At 44.7% G+C, this 15250-nt stretch overlaps 1 pseudogene; it reads left to right on the forward strand.

Annotated features, from left to right (window-relative positions):
- The first annotated feature begins 6581 nt into the window (after positions 1-6581).
- LOC134912213 (5S ribosomal RNA) lies at positions 6582-6701 on the forward strand (annotated as a pseudogene).
- The last annotated feature ends 8549 nt before the right edge of the window (positions 6702-15250 follow it).

Here is a 15250-nt window from a genome sequence, read left to right on the forward strand (position 1 = left end):
AGCTAAGCCGGCCGGTGCCGCGCAGACGAGGGAGAGGCGGCTGAAGAGCGGGAAGAACCGCTTCAAATGTAAGTCAGCCCCTCTCCCTCTCTCTCCCTCCCCCCCCCCCCACCACCTGCCGTACTGTGTGAAATGGGGACACTTGCCTGCCTTAATGTGTAAAATGGGGACACTTGCCTGCCGGAATGTGTAAAATGGGGACACCTGTCTGCCGTAATGTGTAAAATGGGGACACCTGTCTGCTGTAATGTGTAAAATGGGGACACTTGCCTGCCGTAATGTGTAAAATGGGGACACTTGCTGCCGTAATGTGTAAAATGGGGACACTTGCCTGCCGTAATGTGTAAAATGGGGACATTTGCCTGCCGTAATGTGTAAAATGGGGACACTTGCCTGCCGTAATGTGTAAAATGGGGACTCTTGCCTGCCGTACTGTGTAAAATGGGGACTCTTGCCTGCCAGAATGTGTAAAATGGGGACACTTGCCTGCCGTAATGTGTAAAATGGGGACACTTGCCTGCCGTAATGTGTAAAATGGGGACACTTGCCTGCCGTAATGTGTAAAATGGGGACACTTGCCTGCCGTAATGTGTAAAATGGGGACACTTGCCTGCCGGAATGTGTAAAATGGGGACACTTGCCTGCCAGAATGTGTAAAATGGGGACACTTGCCTGCCGTAATGTGTAAAATGGGGACTATTGCCTGCCTTAATGTGTAAAATGGGGACACTTGACTGACGTAATGTGTAAAATGGGGACTCTTGCCTGCCGGAATGTGTAAAATGGGGACACTTGACTGACGTAAGGTGTAAAATGGGGACTCTTGCCTGCCGTAATGTGTAAAATGGGGACACGTACCTGCCGTAATGTGTAAAATGGGGACACGTGCCTGCCGTAATGTGTAAAATGGGGACTCTTGCCTGCCGCAATGTGGAAAATGGGGTTTTAATGTATCAAGGGCATTGCGGTGTATGGCATAATATATATTTTGTATTTTTTTCCTGTGCTCGGCGTGATCTGTCGGTGTAAGGTCAAAAACTGGGGTGTTAGGTAGTCTTTTCAGATGAGGCCACGCCCGTTTTACAGAGACCACTCCCATTTTATTGAGGCCACGCCCCTTTGTCGGGGGTGCGCGCATACCTTTTACTTTTTATATCTATGGGGGGGGGCATTTTTGGGTTATGACAATGGGGGGGCGCATTTTTAAATCTCGCACTGGGAGCCAAATTGGCTAGAAACAGCCCTGGACCTGAGTCCCGTTGGCGCGGTTGGAGTGAAGGCAAAGGCAGAAGTGGGACCGGGGCAGCCCACAGTGTTGATTTCTCTGGTACGAGACAATCCATGTAGGACAATCCTTGTAGTTTTGAATCACAGCACTCAGCAAAGTGACACAGGACACTGTGATTCTCAACTTTGCGATATTTCTTACATGTTCTAAGATTCTTAATTTCAGGAATCGTTTAGTTTTCCCTACATACCGCTTCCCACATTTACATTCTAAAAGGTAAATCACATGTGTACTAAGACAACTTAATTTTCCCTTAATCTTCCATGATTTATCGTTAGTGGAGTTAAAAAATTGCTTATGGTCCTTATTAACAAATTGACAAACCTTACACTTTGTGCAAGCATAAAAGCCTTCCAATCTATCAGATCGTGATATATATATCATTGTTCCACATTCTTTTAGCTTTTGGACACCAGATTCTTCAGTACTCTGCACTGTTCTACTTACCTTGACGGGAGCCGGTATAGACTGACAGCATTGCAGTAACTCTGATCCCAATACTACTTATCTAAATATTTCTTCACATCTGTTGGGCACAGTGCAGAGCCCCGGCATCACTCCTCTTTTTCTTCTTGTTGCCCTGTGACTGCCTTAATACTGCAGGCTGATTTGACCCCTGGAGTATTGTAGCCCTCTGATTGGCTACAGTTTAGTAAATCCAGAAAAGGTACAAATTCTGTAAAGAATTGAGACAACAATTGTTTTGTGCTCTACTCGGGAGGGAAAATAAATACTGATTATTGATAGTTGGAAGGTAGTAATTCATTATCTAGTCGTGATCTATGAAACATAAAGTTTGAAAGAACATGAGACCAGACCTGTAGTCAGAACAGACCCATAGTAGAGATACAGGTTGAGTATCCCTTATCCAAAATGCTTGGGACCAGAGGTATTTTGGATATCGGATATTTCCGTATTTTGGAATAAATGCATAACATAATGATATATCATGGTGATGTTACCTAAATTTAAGCACAGAATGCATTTATGTTACATATACACCTTGTACACACAGCCTGAAGGTAGTTTTAGCAAATATTTTTTATAACTTTGTGCATTAAACAAAGTGTGTGTCAGGGTTGCTTACCCTCCCGCATTCAGCGGGAGGCTCCCGATTTTTAACTGAGTCCCCCGCTGCCCCGCAAACCCTGCTTCTCATCCCGGTTTTTAGTGTACCTCCATGAAAAGTTGGACTGCGCATGCGCAAGTCTGGAGACGCTGGGGGGCGGAGCCTGCATGGGGACTGTATGATGACATTTACCGCGGGGTTGTGTTTAGCCGGCTTTCAGTTTCCTGCAGTGCACGTAACAGAGAGAGGCAGCGGATGCTAGTGTAGTTTGCTTCTAGCTGAGTCACGGACAGTCCCCTGCTGTCTCCTACGGACCTCCCCTTCCTGTACTCCCAGCCACAGCATAGGTAAGCTCCGCCTCTACCACACATACAGGACAGGAGAGGAGACTATAAGGAGCTGGATGCTGCTGAACGAGGGATCTGCTGGGAAGCCATGTGATGGTGTCTGCACTGCTTGTTGGTAAGTGCTGTATTATATCAGTGCTACCAGAAGCCAGTTACAGTATACTAAGATGTATGTGCTATCCTATTACCTATTTTCACCCTATTACAGACTTGCCTACCCCATTTAGCAGCAGATTCCAGAGCTGCTCACTCTCTCCTCACATCCCCTCTCCCATTCATGGCACCCCTGACCCCTCCCCACACAGGTTCCCCTCTGCTGCTCACTCTCTCCTCACACCCCTCCCCCCCATCCACGGCACCCCCCCCTCCCCACACAGGCTCACCTCTGCTGCTCTCGCTCTTCTTACGTCGGCTGACTGATCAGAGATCAGATAGCACTACATTTAGAACTGCTGCACATGCCCAGCTGTAGGTCACACACACAATTTTGAAGCTCAGTGAGTATTGCCGCTGACTGCAGCTCTGAGTCCTGGGTCCTGACTCCGGCGGTGTCACTTAGATGAGGGCTGCTGGCTTGAAGCAGTACATTATTCATTGCGGTCCCCTCTCCCAGCACGTGACTCCAGCATGGGCGTGTCCTGGCTGCTGAAGTCTGACGCCGGCAACTCGCCACAGCCACCTCTGTGCTGCCTGGTTAGTGTTCTCTGCTGCAGGACCTGATTGCTGTTGGGGTGTTTTTTTTTTGTGCGGGAAGGGGGGGGTGGGTGACACCTCTCTTTTACGCCCTCTCTCTCTAGACACGCCCCTTGGGTGTAATGTGACACGCCCCCTCAATGGTGCGCCGCGCTGCGTATTGGAGTGCGATCCATAATCTCCCTGAAACTACTTTTCAAAAGTAGGCAAGTATGGTGTGTGTACATTCACACAAATCATTTATGTTTCACATTCACCTTATACACACAGCCTGAAGGTCATTTAATACAATATTTTTAATAACTTTGTGTATTAAACAAAGTTTGTGTACATTGAGCCATCAAAAAACAAAGGTTTCAGTATCTCACTCTCGCGCAAAAAAGTCCGTATTTCGGAATATTCCGTATTTCGGAATATTTGGATATGGGATACTCAACCTGTATTACAATGGTTTGTGATGTTGCATTGAAATTCCAGGCAAATGTGCTATTGTAGAGGAACAGGCTTTGTGAATTGGGGCTTTTCAAATTTGGAATTTTGGGTCTGCTTCACCATACCTCCCAACTGTCCCGATTTTGGCGGGACAGTCCCGTTTTTCACGGTCTGTCCCGATGTCCCACCCGCGGGTCGCAGTGTCCCGCGGGTGGGGGGGCAGTTGGGAGATTCCTCCCTGTCACTCGCTGCTCTGTGGAGAGCAGCGGTGAATAGATGCTGTGCACATGCGCACAGCGTCTATTCACGGCAGAGAGGGACAGGGGGCATGACCAGCAGCTCTCACAGCGCTGTTCATGCCCCCATAATGACGAAAACGGGGGCGTGGCCTGCGATCGCGGCACTTGCCACGAAGCCACGCCCCCTGCCATTCGGTCACGCCCCCTAAAACGGTTGCCGTCTCTCCACCACTGAGATCAAAGTTGGGAGGTATGGCTTCACCGTACGGTTCAATTCCCTTCCACACTCATATATATATATATATATATACACACACACACACACACACACACACATATATATGTATATATATATATATATATATATATATATCAACAATAGGGGGGAAAAATATTGCGCCACTTGTGTACAACACCAAATGATCTAGGATCCACGTATAGTTAAAGTAAACGACACTCCCTAGGGATTAGCAAGGGCGTCAGCTGTCCCCCAAAAACACAGGGATGGTAGTTCCCTGAAACAACGAATAATACACACAGGGGGGTGGGGGATATAGCGACCGTCGGTGTCTTAAAATAGTTCAGTAAATGTGGATCTAAAAAATGTATCTAAAATGAGTAACCAGATCAAAAATGAATTTAAAAAAGGGAGATATTTATTTAAACACTAAAACAGACAATAGTTATATGCAATTACTAAAATTTAAGCAGCAACAATTCTTAAAAAATGGGATAAAAACAATAAACACAATGCTATAAATACCAGTTAAAATATATGTTAAAAATGTAAAACAATTTTAACTTAACTTGGTATGAGGTCACTGCCAGGTAGCCCAACGCGTTTCGTCATTTAGACTTCATCAAGGGGTAAAGGCAGAATGAGACTGAACTTCTATTTATACTAGTACTAATCTCATATTAATTGTGACATCACTTCCTGTTAATTATTTCATGACATTATAAGATGGGTTAAAAATTCTGTATTTAACATATCTATGGTCTTATTTACTGGTATATGTATACATGATGTTAAGGCAATGTTTATAAGGCAGGTTTGGTGTTTAAAAGCTTTAAAAACTAGCTTATAGAGGCGCCGGCGGTTCTTTGCCGCCCCACTTCCGGTTTTCGTCCGTCGCGTCATTTCCGCCCCACTTCCGGTATGCGACTGCGCATGCGCCCGTGGCTGCGGACGTTTAGAGACCGAACAGCACTATGAAGCTTGTTCTCAGGAATTTCATTGCGGCGGCCATCTTTGAGAGGATTTGTTCATAGAAAGTTTCACTCGGCAGCCATGTTTGCGGGGACCATGATTAGAGACATAAGTTTTATTTCTCCAGTATAGTGCATAAAAATAAATAGAAAAACGGGGATTAGTCATTGTTGATACTATTCAAGTAAATTAGACTTACTACAGTGAATATATAAACATATAGAAACATAGAAATATATAAATATATAAATATATAAACATATAAATATATAAATGTATAAAAATATGTGTAAAGTGCAAAATGCATGCTAAAGGTAATGGTATATGATGTTAAGTGCTGAGTGCGAATACCCAGCTACCATCGTGGAAGAAGCGGCTCTCAAAGCAAGGGCTTTAGAGAGATCAACCCTGCTAGAATATAAACCCCAAAAAATCAAGAAAGAATCCGTTCCATTTATCACCACCTTTAACCGTCATGAGAAAACCATTAGAGACTCTCTTAACAACAACTGGGGAATCCTATTAATGGACCCTATCCTCAAAGAAATACTACCTCCTCGCCCCGAAATCGTCTTCAGGAAATCAAAAAATCTAAAAGATATCCTGGCCCCCAGTATGCTACACAAGGAAGTTGAACAAGAATCAAAAATGCCAAGATGCACCGGTTCTTTTAAATGTGGCCGATGCAACATCTGCAGGTACCTACACCCAGTAAGGAAAACATTCTCGGATGCAGAAAAGAAGGAGGAATACAAAATTAAGGACTTCATAAACTGCAATACACAATCTGTGATTTATTTATTAGAATGTGACTGTGGGAAACAATATGTAGGTAAAACAAAGAGACCGCTGAAAATAAGGATACAGGAACATGTTCGCAATATAAAAAATAAAATGGAAAATCACGCAGTATCCAAACACTTCAACCTTGCACATAATTCCAATCCGGAGGCACTAACTTTTAAAGCGATTGAACTCGTGAAACTGGGAGAAAGGGGTGGCGACCTGGCCAATAAACTCTCACGCAGAGAAATGTTTTGGATTTTCCAATTACAAACACTCCATCCGAAGGGATTTAACGATTATTACGAAATCGCTCCTTTCCTGTGAAAACCACAGCCGTTGGATCATCACGGTTGGATCCTCACCTTATAGACTAACCCCATTCCCTATTCCACCCCCCCCCCACACACCCCACTCCCCCCCCCCACCCTATTCCCATCCACACTATTCCCGTCTGTTAAATATCACCCCACAGCTGTATTGATATATTGAGATTGACACATGTACGGTAAAAAGTGATTATTACAGTCAGACCACACTGGAAAGGCCCAATCTCGTCCGATCTTGGAAGCGAAGCAGTGTCGGGCCTGATCAGTACCAGACCAGGGAGACCATCTGGGAAGATCAGGTACTGTAACCAAACTGACGATAATATAGCCTACATGAGCATGTCAGTTTAATATATCACACTATCTGCATCCTAATATTTTAAATTCGCACTCAGCACTTAACATCATATACCATTACCTTTAGCATGCATTTTGCACTTTACACATATTTTTATACATTTATATATTTATATGTTTATATATTTATATATTTCTATGTTTCTATATGTTTATATATTCACTGTAGTAAGTCTAATTTACTTGAATAGTATCAACAATGACTAATCCCCATTTTTCTATTTGTTTTTATGCACTATACTGGAGAAATAAAACTTATGTCTCTAATCATGGTCCCCGCAAACATGGCTGCCGAGTGAAACTTTCTATGAACAAATCCTCTCAAAGATGGCCGCCGCAATGAAATTCCTGAGAACAAGCTTCATAGTGCTGTTCGGTCTCTAAACGTCCGCAGCCGCGGGCGCATGCGCAGTCGCATACCGGAAGTGGGGCGGAAATGACGCGACGGACGAAAACCGGAAGTGGGGCGGCAAAGAACCGCCGGCGCCTCTATAAGCTAGTTTTTAAAGCTTTTAAACACCAAACCTGCCTTATAAACATTGCCTTAACATCATGTATACATATACCAGTAAATAAGACCATAGATATGTTAAATACAGAATTTTTAACCCATCTTATAATGTCATGAAATAATTAACAGGAAGTGATGTCACAATTAATATGAGATTAGTACTAGTATAAATAGAAGTTCAGTCTCATTCTGCCTTTACCCCTTGATGAAGTCTAAATGACGAAACGCGTTGGGCTACCTGGCAGTGACCTCATACCAAGTTAAGTTAAAATTGTTTTACATTTTTAACATATATTTTAACTGGTATTTATAGCATTGTGTTTATTGTTTTTATCCCATTTTTTAAGAACTGTTGCTTAAATTTTAGTAATTGCATATAACTATTGTCTGTTTTAGTGTTTAAATAAATATCTCCCTTTTTTAAATTCATTTTTGATCTGGTTACTCATTTTAGATACATTTTTTAGATCCACATTTACTGAACTATTTTAAGACACCGACGGTCGCTATATCCCCCACCCCCCTGTGTATGTATATATATATATATATATATATATATATACATATATATATATATATATATATAGTGATGTGCACCGGACATTTTTCGGGTTTTGTGTTTTGGTTTTGGATTCGGTTCCGCGGCCGTGTTTTGGATTCGGACGCGTTTTGGCAAAACCTCACCGAAAAATTTTTGTCGGAATCGGGTTTGTTTTGGATTCGGGTGTTTTTTACAAAATACCCTAAAAAACAGCTTAAATCATAGAATTTGGGGGTCATTTTGATCCCATAGTTTTATTAACCTCAATAACCATAATTTCCACTCATTTCCAGTCTATTCTGAACACCTCACACCTCACAATATTATTTTTAGTCCTAAAATTTGCACCGAGGTCGCTGGATGGCTAAGCTAAGCGACACAAGTGGCCGACACAAACACCTGGCCCATCTAGGAGTGGCACTGCAGTGTCAGGCAGGATGGAACTTCAAAAAAATAGTCCCCAAACAGCACATGATACAAAGAAAAAAAGAGGCGCACCAAGGTCGCTGTGTGACTAAGCTAAGCGACACAAGTGGCCGACACAAACACCTGGCCCATCAAGGAGTGGCACTGCAGTGTCAGGCAGGATGGCACTTCAAAAAAATTGTCCCCAAACAGCACATGATGCAAAGAAAAAAAGAGGCGCACCAAGGTCGCTGTGTGACTAAGCTAAGCGACACAAGTGGCCGACACAAACACCTGGCCCATCTAGGAGTGGCACTGCAGTGTCAGGCAGGATGGCACTTCAAAAAAATTGTCCCCAAACAGCACATGATGCAAAGAAAAATGAAAGAAAAAAGAGGTGCCAGATGGAATTGTCTTTGGGCCCTCCCACCCACCCTTATGTTGTATAAACAGGACATGCACACTTTAACGAACCCATCATTTCAGCGACAGGGTCTGCCACACGACTGTGACTGAAATGACTGGTTGGTTTGGGCCCCCACCAAAAAAAGAAGCAATCAATCTCTCCTTGCACAAACTGGCTCTACAGAGGCAAGATGTCCACCTCATCATCATCCTCCGATTCCTCACCCCTTTCACTGTGTACATCCCCCCCCTCACAGATTATTAATTCGTCCCCACTGGAATCCACCATCTCAGGTCCCTGTGTACTTTGTGGAGGCAATTGCTGCTGGTGAATGTCTCCACGGAGGAATTGATTATAATTCATTTTGATGAACATCATCTTCTCCACATTTTCTGGAAGTAACCTCGTACGCCGATTGCTGACAAGGTGAGCGGCTGCACTAAACACTCTTTCGGAGTACACACTGGAGGGAGGGCAACTTAGGTAAAATAAAGCCAGTTTGTGCAAGGGCCTCCAAATTGCCTCTTTTTCCTGCCAGTATACGTACGGACTGTCTGACGTGCCTACTTGGATGCGGTCACTCATATAATCCTCCACCATTCTTTCAATGGTGAGAGAATCATATGAAGTGACAGTAGACGACATGTCAGTAATCGTTGGCAGGTCCTTCAGTCCGGACCAGATGTCAGCACTCGCTCCAGACTGCCCTGCATCACCGCCAGCGGGTGGGCTCGGAATTCTTAGCCTTTTCCTCGCACCCCCAGTTGCGGGAGAATGTGAAGGAGGAGATGTTGACGGGCCACGTTCCGCTTGACTTGACAATTTTCTCACCAGCAGGTCTTTGAACCTCTGTCTGTCTGCCAGAAAGAGAGATCCAACGTAGGTTTTAAATTTAGGATCGAGCACGGTGGCCAAAATGTAGTGCTCTGATTTCAACAGATTGACCACCCGTGAATCCTGGTTAAGCGAATTAAGGGCTCCATCCACAAGTCCCACATGCCTAGCGGAATCGCTCTGTTTTAGCTCCTCCTTCAATGTCTCCAGCTTCTTCTGCAAAAGCCTGATGAGGGGAATGACCTGACTCAGGCTGGCAGTGTCTGAACTGACTTCACGTGTGGCAAGTTCAAAGGGTTGCAGAACCTTGCACAACGTTGAAATCATTCTCCACTGCGCTTGAGTCAGGTGCATTCCCCCTCCTTTGCCTATATCGTAGGTAGCTGTATAGGCTTGAATGGCCTTTTGCTGCTCCTCCATCCTCTGAAGCATATAGAGGGTTGAATTCCACCTCGTTACCACCTCTTGCTTCAGATGATGGCAGGGCAGGTTCAGGACTGTTTGCTGGTGCTCCAGTCTTCGGCACGCGGTGGATGAATGCCGAAAGTGGCCCGCAATTCTTCAGGCCACCGACAGCATCTCTTGCACGCCCCTGACGTTTTTTAAATAATTCTGCACCACCAAATTCAATGTATGTGCAAAACATGGGACGTGCTGGAATTTGCCCAGATGTAATGCACGCACAATATTGCTGGCGTTGTCCGATGTCACAAATCCCCATGAGAGTCCAATTGGGGTAAGCCATTCTGCGATGATCTTCCTCAGTTTTCGTAAGAGGTTGTCAGCTGTGTGCCTCTTATGGAAAGCGGTGATACAAAGCGTAGCCTGCCTAGGAACGAGTTGGCGTTTGCGAGATGCTGCTACTGGTGCCGCCGCTGCTGTTCTTGCTGCGGGAGACAATACATCTACCCAGTGGGCTGTCACAGTCATATAGTCCTGAGTCTGCCCTGCTCCACTTGTCCACATGTCCGTGGTTAAGTGGACATTGGGTACAACTGCATTTTTTAGGACACTGGTGAGTCTTTTTCTGAGGTCTGTGTACATTTTCGGTATCGCCTGCCTAGAGAAATGGAACCTAGATGGTATTTGGTACCGGGGACAAAGTACCTCAATCAAGTCTCTAGTTGCCTCTGAATTAACGGTGGATACCGGAACCACGTTTCTCACCGCCCAGGATGCCAAGGCCTGAGTTATCTGCTTTGCAGCAGGATGACTGCTGTGATATTTCATCTTCCTCGCAAAGGACTGTTGGACAGTCAATTGCTTACTGGAAGTAGTACAAGTGGTCTTCCGACTTCCCCTCTGGGATGACAATCGACTCCCAGCAGCTACAACAGCAGCGCCAGCAGCAGTAGGCGTTACACTCAAGGATGCATCGGAGGAATCCCAGGCAGGAGAGGACTCGTCAGACTTGCCAGTGACATGGCCTGCAGGACTATTGGCTTTCCTGGGTAAGGAGGAAATTGACACTGAGGGAGTTGGTGGTGTGGTTTGCAGGAGCTTGGTTACAAGAGGAAGGGATTTAGTGGTCAGTGGACTGCTTCCGCTGTCACCCAAAGTTTTTGAACTTGTCACTGACTTATGATGAATGCGCTGCAGGTGACGTATAAGGGAGGATGTTCCGAGGTGGTTAACGTCCTTACCCCTACTTATTACAGCTTGACAAAGGCAACACACGGCTTGACACCTGTTGTCCGCATTTGTGTTGAAATAATTCCACACTGAAGAGCTGATTTTTTTTGTATTTTGACCAGGCATGTCAATGGCCATATTCGTCCCACGGACAACAGGTGTCTCCCCGGGTGCCTGACTTAAACAAACCACCTCACCATCAGAATCCTCGTCAATTTCCTCCCCAGCGCCAGCAACACCCATATCCTCATCCTGGTGTACTTCAACAGTGACATCTTCAATTTGACTATCAAGAACTGGACTGCGGGTGCTCCTTCCAGCACTTGCAGGGGGCGTGCAAATGGTGGAAGGCGCAAACTCTTCCCGTCCAGTGTTGGGAAGGTCAGGCATCGCAACCGACACAATTGGACTCTTCTTGGGTATTTGTGATTTAGAAGAACGCACAGTTCTTTGCTGTGCTTTTGCCAGCTTAAGTCTTTTCTTTTTTCTAGCGAGAGGATGAGTGCTTCCATCCTCATGTGAAGCTGAACCACTAGCCATGAACATAGGCCAGGGCCTCAGCCGTTCCTTGCCACTCCGTGTCGTAAATGGCATATTGGCAAGTTTACGCTTCTCCTCAGACGCTTTTAATTTTGATTTTTGGGTCATTTTACTGAACTTTTGTTTTTTGGATTTTACATGCTCTCTACTATGACATTGGGCATCGGCCTTGGCAGACGACGTTGATGGCATTTCATCGTCTCGGCCATGACTAGTGGCAGCAGCTTCAGCACGAGGTGGAAGTGGATCTTGATCTTTCCCTATTTTAACCTCCACATTTTTGTTCTCCATTTTTTAATGTGTGGAATTATATGCCAGTAACTATCAATAGCAATGGCCTACTACTATATATACTGCGCACAACTGAAATGCACCACAGGTATGGATGGATAGTATACTTGACGACACAGAGGTAGGTAGAGCAGTGGCCTTCCGTACCGTACTACTATATATACTGGTGGTCACTGTCAGCAATCTGCAAAACTAAAATGCACCACAGGTATAGAATGTAGATGGATAGTATACTTAATGACGACACAGAGGTAGGTACAGCAGTGGCCTTCCGTACCGTACTGCTATATATAGTATACTGGTGGTCACTGTGTCAGCAAACTGCAAAACTAAAATGCACCACAGGTATAGAATGTAGATGGATAGTATACTTAATGACGACACAGAGGTAGGTACAGCAGTGGCCTTCCGTACCGTACTGCTATATATAGTATACTGGTGGTCACTGTGTCAGCAAACTGCAAAACTAAAATGCACCACAGGTATAGAATGTAGATGGATAGTATACTTAATGACGACACAGAGGTAGGTACAGCAGTGGCCTTCCGTACCGTAATGCTATATATTGTATACTGGTGGTCACTGTGTCAGCAAACTGCAAAACTAAAATGCACCACAGGTATAGAATGTAGATGGATAGTATACTTAATGACGACACAGAGGTAGGTACAGCAGTGGCCTTCCGTACTGCTATATATATTATACTGGTGGTCACTGTGTCAGTAAACTGCAAAACTAAAATGCACCACAGGTATAGAATGTAGATGGATAGTATACTTAATGACGACACAGAGGTAGGTACAGCAGTGGCCTTCCGTATCGTACTGCTATATATAGTATACTGGTGGTCACTGTGTCAGCAAACTGCAAAACTAAAATGCACCACAGGTATAGAATGTAGATGGATAGTATACTTAATGACGACACAGAGGTAGGTACAGCAGTGGCCTTCCGTACCGTACTGCTATATATAGTATACTGGTGGTCACTGTGTCAGCAAACTGCAAAACTAAAATGCACCACAGGTATAGAATGTAGATGGATAGTATACTTAATGACAACACAGAGGTAGGTACAGCAGTGGCCTTCCGTACTGCTATATATAGTATACTGGTGGTCACTGTGTCAGCAAACTGCAAAACTAAAATGCACCACAGGTATAGAATGTAGATGGATAGTATACTTAATGACGACACAGAGGTAGGTACAGCAGTGGCCTTCCGTACCGTACTGCTATATATAGTATACTGGTGGTCACTGTCTCAGCAAACTACAAAACTAAAATGCACCACAGGTATAGAATGTAGATGGATAGTATACTTAATGACGACACAGAGGTAGGTACAGCAGTGGCCTACTGTACCGTAATGCTATATATTATATACTGGTGGTCACTGGTCAGCAAAACTCTGCACTGTACTCCTCCTATATAATATTATACTGGTGGTCCCCAGTCCCCACAATAAAGCAGCACACTGAGCACAGATATGGAGTGTTTTTCAGGCAGACAACGTATACTGGTGGTCACTGTCAGCAAAACTCTGCACTGTACTCCTGCTATATAATACAGCTGCTCCCCAGTCCCCACAATTAAGCAGTGTGAGCACAGATATATGCAGCACACTGAGCACAGATATGGAGCGTTTTTTTTCAGGCAGAGAACGGATAACTGGTGGTCACTGATCTGCAAAACTCTGCACTGTACTCCTCCTATATTATACAGCTGCTCCCCAGCCCTCCCCACAATTAAGCAATAGTGCACAATCAAGTTCAACAATAACGGAGAGGACGCCAGCCACGTCCTCTCCCTGACATTTCCAATGCACGAGTGAAAATGGCGGCGACGCGCGGTTGCTTATATAGAATCCGAATCTCGCGAGAATCCGACAGCGGGATGATGACGTTCGGGCGTGCTCGGGTTACCCGAGCCATACGGGAGAATCCGAGTATGCCTCGGACCCGTGTAAAATGGGTGAAGTTCGGGGGGGTTCGGTTTCCGAGGAACCGAACCCGCTCATCACTAATATATATATATAGTGTAATTATTTTTATTTTAACCCGCCCCATCCCTGTGCCAATCAATAAATGCAGATGTTACTGTGATTATTCTATCGAACAAATAGTTTGTACTTAATGGCGTTAATGAATACAGGCCCTCATTCCGAGTTGATCGGTCGCAAGGCGAATTTAGCAGAGTTACACACGCTAAGCCGCCGCCTACTGGGAGTGAATCTTAGCTTCTTAAAATTGCGACCGATGTATTCGCAATATTGCGATTACTAACTACTTAGCAGTTTCAGAGTAGCTCCAGACTTACTCTGCCTGTGCGATCAGTTCAGTGCTTGTCGTTCCTGGTTGACGTCACAAACACACCCAGCGTTCGACCAGGCACTCCCACCGTTTCTCCGGCCACTCCTGCGTTTTTTCCGGAAACGGTAGCGTTTTCAGCCACACGCCCCTGAAACGCCGTGTTTCCGCCCAGTAACACCCATTTCCTGTCAATCACATTACGATCGCCGGAGCGAAGAAAAAGCCGTGAGTAAAAATACTTTCTTCATAGTAAAGTTACTTGGCGCAGTCGCAGTGCGAACATTGCGCATGCGTACTAAGCGGATTTTCACTGCGATGCGATGAAAAATTCCGAGCGAACAACTCGGAATGAGGGCCACAGATTCATTTGCGGTGTTGTGTGGAGACTGACAGCTAGGTGGCAGCATCAGTTCAGCTGGCTGTGTGTTATCCAGCTGCCACAATGCCTGGTGGGGGAAGTGTGAGAACGGAAGGAATATCTTGTGAACTGTAGTATATTTGGCACACAAGCCCCAGGAGAATAACCATTCTGCACTCATTCCATTTTTCGCCATAGGGATACTTTCCTCTTAGCTGGAAACTGTTATGTTAGCAAAATTGGCAAAACAAAGCAATTTCTGTAACTAGATTTTATCTAGAACTAAATACTGTTCCACATCCCATTTTGGGCCGCAAATATTTATACAGTTTCCAATCAACAGTGCCAGTCTTATGATCTCTCCAAAGTCTGGTTATATCTTAGTAATGACTCAATATTTTAACGCTAGTCTCTGTGTAGTTTCTGCAAACGTTGTAGCTGTGTAGCTTTGTGATCTGCAAACGTAAAAAATATGCAGAAATATACTTTATTTGAATTTAATTGTACAACATCTTGTAGGTAATGCAAATAGTGGTCCACCTAGTTACTGTCGACCTAGAGACCGGATCCCAATGCAAATGTCATCTTGCACAGTGTCAGTTATCTTAATTTACAGTATAACATACATACTGTATTGACTAGTGATGAGCGGGTTCGGTTCCTCGGGATCCGAAC

The sequence above is a fragment of the Pseudophryne corroboree genome, chromosome 4 (assembly GCF_028390025.1).
Source record: "Pseudophryne corroboree isolate aPseCor3 chromosome 4, aPseCor3.hap2, whole genome shotgun sequence".
Lineage (NCBI taxonomy): Eukaryota > Metazoa > Chordata > Amphibia > Anura > Myobatrachidae > Pseudophryne > Pseudophryne corroboree.